Source organism: Astatotilapia calliptera, chromosome 12, assembly GCF_900246225.1.
Source record: "Astatotilapia calliptera chromosome 12, fAstCal1.2, whole genome shotgun sequence".
NCBI classification, from domain to species: domain Eukaryota; kingdom Metazoa; phylum Chordata; class Actinopteri; order Cichliformes; family Cichlidae; genus Astatotilapia; species Astatotilapia calliptera.
In genome coordinates, this window is record NC_039313.1 from 4123152 (window position 1) to 4134740 (window position 11589).

Genomic DNA, 11589 nt, shown 5'->3' on the forward strand with positions numbered 1-11589 from the left:
TTTAAAGATCACGTGTAAGTCCTCGTGTTTTTAAATCACATACTGGGTCTGTACAGGTAACATTATGTTTTTTACATAGTGTGAAACGTGCTACAAATCAAACTTAGGTAGACTGTGTTACTTAAAGGCTGCAGGAAAATACTCGGTTGTGTTTAAAAAGGTTAGTTTGCTGTACTGTGATGGATTTAAAGCAAATAAGGATCCTAACTGCAAAAGAAAATAATTTTCAAAAAGGTTGAAATATCTAAAGCAATGGCAGATTTAAAAAAAAACACACACACAATAAAAACAACAGACTGCAGGGAGGTTCTGTTCTGTGATGTCACAATCAAGCTGGTCTGAATAGAGATACAGTCCCGATCAAAAGTTTAAGACCTCTTGAAAAATTGCAACAAAAAAATAAAAAAGTCATATTTTGCATGGTTGGATCTTAACAAGGTTCCAAGTAGAGCTTCAACATGCAACAAGCAGAAATTGGACAAAAGCATTTTTTGAGCATCCAATTTATTGAAAACAAACAGAAAAATAAACAGAAATCAAAGTTCCAAACATGAACTCAGTAATGAATAGCTTCACAGCTATTGCTGATCACTTCAAAAAATTTGTTGCGGCTCTGTTATAGCATCACACAAACATCTCACATAAGCTCTATCTCTACAGTTTTATGTCGCACTCATAGCACACTATGCCCACATTTGTGGAGAGCAACCTTTGCATCATTTGTGGTAATGGGAAACAGTAAGGCATTTTGTACCAGGAGCTCGTTTTGCTTGTCGACCCCTAACAGTCAGCAGATAACATGTTAATCAGGTTATGTTATGACAATCCCTGCAGCACATCCATTTAAATGTCTTGGAGACGTGAGCGGGGGGGCCAACTTCACTCACTCTTCAAATCCAACAAAAGTGGTATCAAACGTTTGTGCTGCGTTTGTGCTGCAAAAATTTTCGTTTGTGCTGCTATCATTTTAAAGATATTAATAAAAATTTCTAGAGGTCATCAGAGGTCAACCAGCCCCCTCATATTAATGGAATCAAACAAAATTGGTGTCAATCAGTTGTGCTATGTTTGTGCTGGTTTGTGCTGCTAAAGTTGTCGTTTGTGCTGCTTCTGTTTTCAAAGACATTAATGAAAATGTAAAGGTCAAATGTACTGTTTATAAGATTGGGGAAAACTGCAGTCAGCTGAGACTGAAGAAGTCACTTGGATGAGTGACGAAACGTTTCTCCCACTGAAAGTGTCCGGATGAACAGAATCAACCTTTTGGAATTTACTTACCCGGATGATTAAGCACGCATCAAGATGTTGTTTTATTAATATTTTTAAAATGATAGCAGCACAAACAACAATTTTAGGAGCACAAACCAGCACAAACATAGCACAACTGATTGACACCAATTTTGTTTGATTCCATTAATATGAGGGGGCTGGTTGACCTCTGATGACCTCTAGAAATTTTTATTAATATCTTTAAAATGATAGCAGCACAAACGAAAATTTTTGCAGCACAAACGTTTGATACCACTTTTGTTGGATTTGAAGAAGGTGGGGGGGCCAACTTCACTCACATTTTGGAGACCGTTGATCAAACGTAAATATGTCCAGTCACTTTTGATTCAACCTGCTTAGCTTGATCTCACATTTGCCGTTTCCTCTATCTCTATCCCCTGTGTGTGTCTGTTTGTGTGCTTGTGTGTTTGTGAGTGTGTGTGTGTGCGTGCGATGATCTCACATTTGTCATTTCTTCTTTCTCTCTCCCCTTGTCTTGTGTGTGTGAGTGAGAGAGAGATTATCATCTAACATTTGCCATTTCCTCTATCTCTTTCCCCTGTGTGTGGGTGCATGTGTAAAGGTAAGAAGCTTAGTAATGAAGTAAATGAATTCATTGACGGGTGAACAAACAAGGGCAACACGGTGGCACAGTGGTTAATATAGTTGCCCGCACAGCAAGAAGGTCCTGAGTTCAACTCCACTATCAGGCTGAGGTCTTTCTGTATGGACTTCTCATGTTCTCAAAGTGTTTGTGGGGGTTCACTCCACGTGCTCCGGCCTCTTTCCAAAATCCAAGTTTGTGGAGAAACTCTGAAATGCTCTTAAGTGTCTAGGGTTGTCTGTATCTGTGTTAGCCCTGTAACAGACTGGTGACCTGTCGAGGGTGCACCGAGCTGCCCTGTGACACTGGAAAAGAAACACAGCAGAGAATGGATGGGTGGCTGATCAAACGTAAACATTTCCAGTCACTTTCAGTTCAAGCTGCTTAGCATGATCTCACATTTGCCAATTTCTCTATCTCTTCCCCCTCTGTTGTGTGTGTGTGAGATATTCTCACTTTTGCCATTTCTTCTGTCCCTTTCAACTGATCTGTGAGTGTGTGTGTGTGTGTGTGTGTGTGTGTGTGTGTGTGTGTGTGTGTGTGTGTGTGTGTGTGTGTGTGTGTGTGTGTGTGTGTTTGTCCCACATATTGCATACTCTGCTTTTGTCCTCAAATCAGGTAGGAAGTGTCTGTGTGGTTGAGCTGGTCTGGTCTGTCTAGACTTTCACTAGATAGATCAGACTGCACCCACCTGTGACACAGGTGGAGGGTCACCAGGACATGCAGAACTCGCTGACAGACTCCTGGCCACCTCTTGCCTCCTTAGTAGAAAGGGGCCACTCCCAGAGGCAGAGGGCTGTGAGGCACCGCCCGCCGGGCCCTCTCCTTTGGGAAAACCCTCAACACTGGGCCGAACCTTGGAGTTCTGTATGTCCATTCAGGCACACTCCATGCTTGATCTGTGGGCAATTCCTCTCAGAAGTGGAGGTCACGGTGGAGGCGTCGGAGGGCGGAAGGCGTTCCCTCAGTGGCTCTCCTCTTCTGAGATTGTGTAAAAACAAAAGTCAATGTAGTGTAAGCAGCTTGAAAGAAAGTAACTGAACTTTTATAAATTTCTGGGAGACGGTTGCTCACACGCGGGCGGCACAGTGGTTAGCACCGTTACCGCACAGGAAGAAGGTCTTGAGTTCAGCTCTACCGTCGCTCTGTGTGGAGTTGGCATGTTCTTCCTGTTTTTGCGTGGGTTCTTTCCTTGTACTCCGGCTTCCTGCTTCCTGCCACAGTCCAACGACCTGCAGTTAGTGGCAATAGGTAATCGAAGAGTGTAAATTGGCGATAGGTGCGAATGGTTTTCTGCGTCTATGTGTTAGCCCTGTAACAGACTGGTGACCTGTCGAGGGTGCACCCTGCTTCTCGCCCTAAGATAGCTGGGATAGGCTCGAGCTGCCCTGTGACACTGGAAAAGAAACACAGCAGAGAATGGATGGGTGGCTGATCAAACGTAAACATTTCCAGTCACTTTCAGTTCAAGCTGCTTAGCATGATCTCACATTTGCCAATTTCTCTATCTCTTCCCCCTCTGTTGTGTGTGTGTGAGATATTCTCACTTTTGCCATTTCTTCTGTCCCTTTCAACTGATTTGTGAGTGTGTGTGTGTGTGTGTGTGTGTGCGTGTGTGTGCGTGTGTGTGTGTGTGTGTGTTTGTCCCACATATTGCATTCTCTGCTTTTGTCCTCAAATCAGGTAGGAAGTGTCTGTGTGGTTGAGCTGGTCTGGTCTGTCTAGACTTTCACTAGATAGATCAGGCTGCACCCACCTGTGAAACAGGTGGAGGGTCACCAGGACATGCAGAACTCGCTGACAGACTCCTGGCCACCTCTTGCCTCCTTAGTAGAAAGGGGCCACTCCCAGAGGCAGAGGGCTGTGAGGCACCGCCCGCCGGGCCCTCTCCTTTGGGAAAACCCTCAACACTGGGCCGAACCTTGGAGTTCTGTATGTCCATTCAGGCACACTCCATGCTTGATCTGTGGGCAATTCCTCTCAGAAGTGGAGGTCACGGTGGAGGCGTCGGAGGGCGGAAGGCGTTCCCTCAGTGGCTCTCCTCTTCTGAGATTGTGTAAAAACAAAAGTCAATGTAGTGTAAGCAGCTTGAAAGAAAGTAACTGAACTTTTTTAAATTTCTGGGAGACGGTTGCTCACACGCGGGCGGCACAGTGGTTAGCACCGTTACCGCACAGGAAGAAGGTCTTGAGTTCAGCTCTACCGTCGCTCTGTGTGGAGTTTGCATGTTCTTCCTGTGTTTGCGTGGGTTCTTTCCTTGTACTCCGGCTTCCTGCTTCCTGCCACAGTCCAACGACCTGCAGTTAGTGGCAATAGGTAATCGAAGAGTGTAAATTGGCGATAGGTGCGAATGGTTTTCTGCGTCTATGTGTTAGCCCTGTAACAGACTGGTGACCTGTCGAGGGTGCACCCTGCTTCTCGCCCTAAGATAGCTGGCATAGGCTCGAGCTGCCCTGTGACACTGGAAAAGAAACACAGCAGAGAATGGATGGGTGGCTGATCTAACGTAAACATTTCCAGTCACTTTCAGTTCAAGCTGCTTAGCATGATCTCACATTTGCCAATTTCTCTATCTCTTCCCCCTCTGTTGTGTGTGTGTGAGATATTCTCACTTTTGCCATTTCTTCTGTCCCTTTCAACTGATCTGTGTGTGTGTGTGTGTGTGTGTGTGTGTGTGTGTGTGTGTGTGTGTGTGTGTTTGTCCCACATATTGCATACTCTGCTTTTGTCCTCAAATCAGGTAGGAAGTGTCTGTGTGGTTGAGCTGGTCTGGTCTGTCTAGACTTTCACTAGATAGATCAGGCTGCACCCACCTGTGAAACAGGTGGAGGGTCACCAGGACATGCAGAACTCGCTGACAGACTCCTGGCCACCTCTTGCCTCCTTAGTAGAAAGGGGCCACTCCCAGAGGCAGAGGGCTGTGAGGCACCGCCCGCCGGGCCCTCTCCTTTGGGAAAACCCTCAACACTGGGCCGAACCTTGGAGTTCTGTATGTCCATTCAGGCACACTCCATGCTTGATCTGTGGGCAATTCCTCTCAGAAGTGGAGGTCACGGTGGAGGCGTCGGAGGGCGGAAGGCGTTCCCTCAGTGGCTTTCCTCTTCTGAGATTATGTAAAAACAAAAGTCAATGTAGTGTAAGCAGCTTGAAAGAAAGTAACTGAACTTTTTAAATTTCTGGGAGACGGTTGCTCACACGCGGGCGGCACAGTGGTTAGCACCGTTACCGCACAGGAAGAAGGTCTTGAGTTCAGCTCTACCGTCGCTCTGTGTGGAGTTTGCATGTTCTTCCTGTGTTTGCGTGGGTTCTTTCCTTGTACTCCGGCTTCCTGCCACAGTCCAACGACCTGCAGTTAGTGGCAATAGGTAATCGAAGAGTGTAAATTGGCGATAGGTGCGAATGGTTTTCTGCGTCTATGTGTTAGCCCTGTAACAGACTGGTGACCTGTCGAGGGTGCACCCTGCTTCTCGCCCTAAGATAGCTGGGATAGGCTCGAGCTGCCCTGTGACACTGGAAAAGAAACACAGCAGAGAATGGATGGGTGGCTGATCAAACGTAAACATTTCCAGTCACTTTCAGTTCAAGCTGCTTAGCATGATCTCACATTTGCCAATTTCTCTATCTCTTCCCCCTCTGTTGTGTGTGTGTGAGATATTCTCACTTTTGCCATTTCTTCTGTCCCTTTCAACTGATCTGTGAGTGAGTGTGTGTGTGTGTGTGTGTGTGTGTGTGTGTGTGTGTGTTTGTCCCACATATTGCATACTCTGCTTTTGTCCTCAAATCAGGTAGGAAGTGTCTGTGTGGTTGAGCTGGTCTGGTCTGTCTAGACTTTCACTAGATAGATCAGGCTGCACCCACCTGTGAAACAGGTGGAGGGTCACCAGGACATGCAGAACTCGCTGACAGACTCCTGGCCACCTCTTGCCTCCTTAGTAGAAAGGGGCCACTCCCAGAGGCAGAGGGCTGTGAGGCACCGCCCGCCGGGCCCTCTCCTTTGGGAAAACCCTCAACACTGGGCCGAACCTTGGAGTTCTGTATGTCCATTCAGGCACACTCCATGCTTGATCTGTGGGCAATTCCTCTCAGAAGTGGAGGTCACGGTGGAGGCGTTGGAGGGCGGAAGGCGTTCCCTCAGTGGCTCTCCTCTTCTGAGATTATGTAAAAACATAAGTCAATGTAGTGTAAGCAGCTTGAAAGAAAGTAACTGAACTTTTTTAAATTTCTGGGAGACGGTTGCTCACACGCGGGCGGCACAGTGGTTAGCACCGTTACCGCACAGGAAGAAGGTCTTGAGTTCAGCTCTACCGTCGCTCTGTGTGGAGTTTGCATGTTCTTCCTGTGTTTGCGTGGGTTCTTTCCTTGTACTCCGGCTTCCTGCCACAGTCCAACGACCTGCAGTTAGTGGCAATAGGTAATCGAAGAGTGTAAATTGGCGATAGGTGCGAATGGTTTTCTGTTTCTATGTGTTAGCCCTGTAACAGACTGGTGACCTGTCGAGGGTGCACCCTGCTTCTCGCCCTAAGATAGCTGGGATAGGCTCGAGCTGCCCTGTGACACTGGAAAAGAAACACAGCAGAGAATGGATGGGTGGCTGATCAAACGTAAACATTTCCAGTCACTTTCAGTTCAAGCTGCTTAGCATGATCTCACATTTGCCAATTTCTCTATCTCTTCCCCCTCTGTTGTGTGTGTGTGAGATATTCTCACTTTTGCCATTTCTTCTGTCCCTTTCAACTGATTTGTTAGTGAGTGTGTGTGTGTGTGTGTGTGTGTGTTTGTCCCACATATTGCATACTCTGCTTTTGTCCTCAAATCATGTAGGAAGTGTCTGTGTGGTTGAGCTGGTCTGGTCTGTCTAGACTTTCACTAGATAGATCAGACTGCACCCACCTGTGACACAGGTGGAGGGTCACCAGGACATGCAGAACTCGCTGACAGACTCCTGGCCACCTCTTGCCTCCTTAGTAGAAAGGGGCCACTCCCAGAGGCAGAGGGCTGTGAGGCACCGCCCGCCGGGCCCTCTCCTTTGGGAAAACCCTCAACACTGGGCCGAACCTTGGAGTTCTGTATGTCCATTCAGGCACACTCCATGCTTGATCTGTGGGCAATTCCTCTCAGAAGTGGAGGTCACGGTGGAGGCGTTGGAGGGCGGAAGGCGTTCCCTCAGTGGCTCTCCTCTTCTGAGATTATGTAAAAACACAAGTCAATGTAGTGTAAGCAGCTTGAAAGAAAGTAACTGAACTTTTTTAAATTTCTGGGAGACGGTTGCTCACACGCGGGCGGCACAGTGGTTAGCACCGTTACCGCACAGGAAGAAGGTCTTGAGTTCAGCTCTACCGTCGCTCTGTGTGGAGTTTGCATGTTCTTCCTGTGTTTGCGTGGGTTCTTTCCTTGTACTCCGGCTTCCTGCCACAGTCCAACGACCTGCAGTTAGTGGCAATAGGTAATCGAAGAGTGTAAATTGGTGATAGGTGCGAATGGTTTTCTGCGTCTATGTGTTAGCCCTGTAACAGACTGGTGACCTGTCGAGGGTGCACCCTGCTTCTCGCCCTAAGATAGCTGGGATAGGCTCGAGCTGCCCTGTGACACTGGAAAAGAAACACAGCAGAGAATGGATGGGTGGCTGATCAAACGTAAACATTTCCAGTCACTTTCAGTTCAAGCTGCTTAGCATGATCTCACATTTGCCAATTTCTCTATCTCTTCCCCCTCTGTTGTGTGTGTGTGAGATATTCTCACTTTTGCCATTTCTTCTGTCCCTTTCAACTGATCTGTGAGTGAGTGTGTGGAGGGCGGAAGGCGTTCCCTCAGTGGCTCTCCTCTTCTGAGATTGTGTAAAAACATAAGTCAATGTAGTGTAAGCAGCTTGAAAAGAAAGTAATTGAACTTGTTGAGATGGTTGATCAAACTGAAATATTACTGTCATGGTCCAGTTACGCTACATGTATATGTATTTGTTTTTGTTTCTCTCACTTTCTTTCTTGCTTCCCTGCTCACAACGCGATGCCTGGGTGGACCTAATCATGGGCTCCCGGTTGCTGTCCTCACACCTGCAAGCAATTTCTCACCTGAGGTTCATCATCCTGTTTACCAGCCACTTCTGAAGGCAGTTACTTGGAGCCCTTTGTCGCTGGACTACTGTGTAACATTCGTTAGTGCAATTCTAGCTTTGGAAATATTTTGATTTCTCTTTGTGCTTTGCTTGGAATTTAACATTTTGTCCTTGTATATAGATTTTCCGTGCCCCGCCTTGAGACCCTGTTCGTGAGTGTGGCAGTTGCAGTGAGCCTGTGGAGCCCCCCACCCTCCATGGACCTCTGGATTAGCTGGACCCCTTCTCCCCACTTGTATATAGTGCACTCTGTGTCATGTAAATAAAAAAAATGTTTATTGTGATTCGTAGTCTGCGCTTGAGTCCTGCTCAGCCTTGACAATTTTTAGTCACTTTCGGTTCAAGCTGCTTAGATTCCCATGATCTCACATTTGCCATTTGTGTGTGTGTGTGTTTGTTTGTCCCACATATTGCATACTCTGCTTTTGTCCTCAAATCGGGTAGGAAGTGTCTGTGTGGTTGAGCTGGTCTGGTCTGTCTAGACTTTCACTAGATAGATCAGGCTGCACCCACCTGTGAAACAGGTGGAGGGTCACCAGGACATGCAGAACTCTTGCCTCCTTAGTAGAAAGGGCCACTGCCAGAGGCGGAGGGCTGTGAGGCATCCAACCCCCATCTCATCAATAGGGGGGCATGATCTGAAATAACAATAGATTGATAATTGCAAGTTTCAATAAGTGGAAGAGGACATTTATCAGTGACAAATGAATTTATCCAATAGAACATTTTGTGGACAGGAATATAGTCGGAGCATGCCCTGGATGAGTATCCTTATTAGAGCTTCTTTCTAGGTTAGAGAGCACACAGCTTGTACCTCCAGCTAAAATGAGATTGTGTATTGTCATATCCAGAATTCACGAGAATTAATAGACAATTAAGGTTTCATCATCCCATTTGGGGGCGTAAATGTTGGCTTAAATCAGTTCATAAAGTTGTCCATAAAGTCCATAATGTTGGCCAACCACAGTAATACGGACCCATAATAAGGACCCATAGGATCAGATAAAATGGTTGATACAGGAAATGGGACGTTTTTACCCATAAGGATGGCCACCCCTCTGTCTTAGAGTTAAAGTTGGAATGGACTATTTGGCCAACCCAACCAGTCTTCAATCTATATCGGTCTGCTATACAAAGGTGAGTCCCCTGTGGAAAAGACATAGCAGATTTTTTCAGTTGTGTCAGCACCTTTTTGTGCTTAACAGGGTGATTCATAGACTTAATGATCCAACTTACAAAGTTGGCTGCATAACCCGTAAGCTTCGCCTGTATATTGACAGCAGCCATAGAGTTATCTAATCAAAGAGCAACAGTATGAACGTGTGTGTGTGTGATAGCCACTAACGTCTAATCACACTTATGTGAATTAACTTATATTTAAGCTATTTTACTTTAAATGTAAGTGATATTTTCTTTTGAAAATCCTCTAAATTAACTAGTTTTAACTATAGACCTGGTAACTAGTCTGGGATATTTGTAGCTGATGCTCCATTTTTGTACCAGTAGGTGGCAGTGTGAGACCATGGTTTGGCCTGTTGTTAGTAGTCAGAAGCATGCTCAGCACTGTTTTCTCATAATGTTACATGTACTCCCTGCCTTATCATTTCTTTCCTGCTTGCAGGCTAGTATTGTACCAGAAATAGAAAATAAAAGCAGTCACACCCGATATATTGCATAGATTAGTTATTAAGGTCAGAAACTGAAAGCACAGAAACATTGTTTAGTCTAGTAAATTCAACGTTCTGTAATGTTACTGATCGGCTCCACCTTTATAGTGTGTTGTTTTAGTTGTTTGTTTTCTGCCATAAAGTATTTACTTAAATTCAGTGTACATATCAAGATGGTAGTGATTACACCATTCTTTCGGAATCTTTCGAAATTCATGGATTATCTTTTTAGCATTCATTTTGAAGCGAGTTTCATAAGAAAATCGGCTTTGTCTATGACAGTGGAATATGTTCATTCTCTTTGTCTATCTGATAACGGAACACGTATTGAGAATATGTGAAATCCTATCTCGCTCTTGACGGAAGCAGTTGCATCTTTTCCCTCTCCCTTCCCTTATCTTTCCTGCTTGGCTTCTCATGTCCTTGTGTATTCTCGTGTAACTTTCTAACCCTCAGAGAGTCTCTCAGTCTTGTTCTCTAAGACCTAAAGAATTATGAATTTGATCAACTGGTCCCTTAACGAAATTGACACCCTATTTTTGATGAGAAGCCTGGGCTCGGGAGAGCCTGATTGTCCTGCAGAGCCCCTTGCTGCCGGATACTTGATGGTCGGTTGCATCGTGTGTCTGGCGACACTCTCAATAGAGGACGTTGAACGAGATCTACCCATTCGGAACCATGATAACAGAGTTCTGGCTGATTGGAGCTGGCTTGAACCTGGCTTATCGAAAACAAAGAAAGCGGTCCCACAAGGCTGGCCGACGTGATTGACGATGGGCAATCTCTGAGTACTCACACTGCGTTTATTGAACGCAATATGGATAAGATCTTAGAGAAGCTCACGGCTCTGCAATGGGAAATTGACAGATCAAGTGACCAGTGATGGACATTAGACCAACTGTGAAATTGCATGCAGTTGTTCACATTAACCCAAACAATCATCTCCTTCACTCATTTGGCTCCTGAACAAGAAATTCTCTCTGATCGTATCCTTCAAGGACACCTGCGTCGGATCAGGACTGTTGACTTTGCTTAACCAGGTAAAAGGACACTCTCTCTCAAGTTGAACAGGACACACACACGTACACTGACGCAGATGTACACTCTCCCCCCTCCAAACGCCTCCAATGGTTGCACCCACCCGATGCAGACGGCGATTGACCGGGCCAGCGTGGAATCATGCTGCTGTCTACACTGGCAACCTCTCACCCCATTTACCCATCCCTGTTGCTTGTCATGTGTTTTCATGGTGTTACAGTGTGAAGATTCATGTGCTTTTTGTGCTGAGGAATTTTTGTTTTCTGTTCTCATACTGATCCCCTACCAGGAGCTCAGTCTGAGTAGAGTTCTCTTTTTTCCTCCTCCACTCCCCTATTGTGTTGTACATTTCACTGTTTTTCTGTAAGCTCCCTGTTCTGACCTGTCTCCCCAATGTGATGTTTGTGTAATGTATGTATGGTCAGAAGGGGTCCAATTTTGCTGCAGGCAACTGCAAGTGACAAATAAAGCTTCATCATCATCATCATAATGTGAGCTATTTTTGGAAAAAGTAAATACACAGTTGTAATACTATAAAGTAACAAAAGACTGCATGAGCTTGAATTGGAATAAATAATGGAGCAACGACTAGCCACGTCTCCCTGGCTAGTAATTTCTTTCCTGGTTGCAGGAAAGTAATTTTGGAGTAATTTTTGACCAGGATATGTCCTTCAATGCACATATTAAACAAATATGTAGGACTGCTTTCTTCCATTTGTGCAATATCTCTGAAATGAGGAATATCCTGTCTCAACGTGACGCTAAAAACCTAGTTGTAACACATGATACTTTACCACTACAGAACGTAGAGGAAGTTAGGATCTTGGGTTTATGTTCTCTAGAAATCGACTAAGGAGCACGTGACACACAGCTAAAAGAACAGTTAACATTTATTTAAA

The 11589-nt window shown here is 45.4% G+C and overlaps 1 long non-coding RNA gene across 16 annotated transcripts; it reads right to left on the reverse strand.

Annotated features, from left to right (window-relative positions):
• Positions 1–2403: 2403 nt before the first annotated feature.
• Positions 2404–10966, reverse strand: LOC113033739 (uncharacterized). 16 transcript variants are annotated; one of them, XR_003274079.1, is made up of 8 exons: positions 8499–10966; positions 7147–7297; positions 6764–7053; positions 6115–6429; positions 5069–6021; positions 4013–4976; positions 2948–3919; positions 2404–2854 (listed from the first exon to the last, which is right to left on the reverse strand). It is a non-coding gene; the product is annotated as an uncharacterized LOC113033739 (long non-coding RNA). The 16 variants fall into 16 exon arrangements; XR_003274074.1 differs by having other exon boundaries at positions 7147–7461; XR_003274067.1 differs by having other exon boundaries at positions 7147–7923.
• Between the last annotated feature and the right edge of the window lie 623 nt (positions 10967–11589).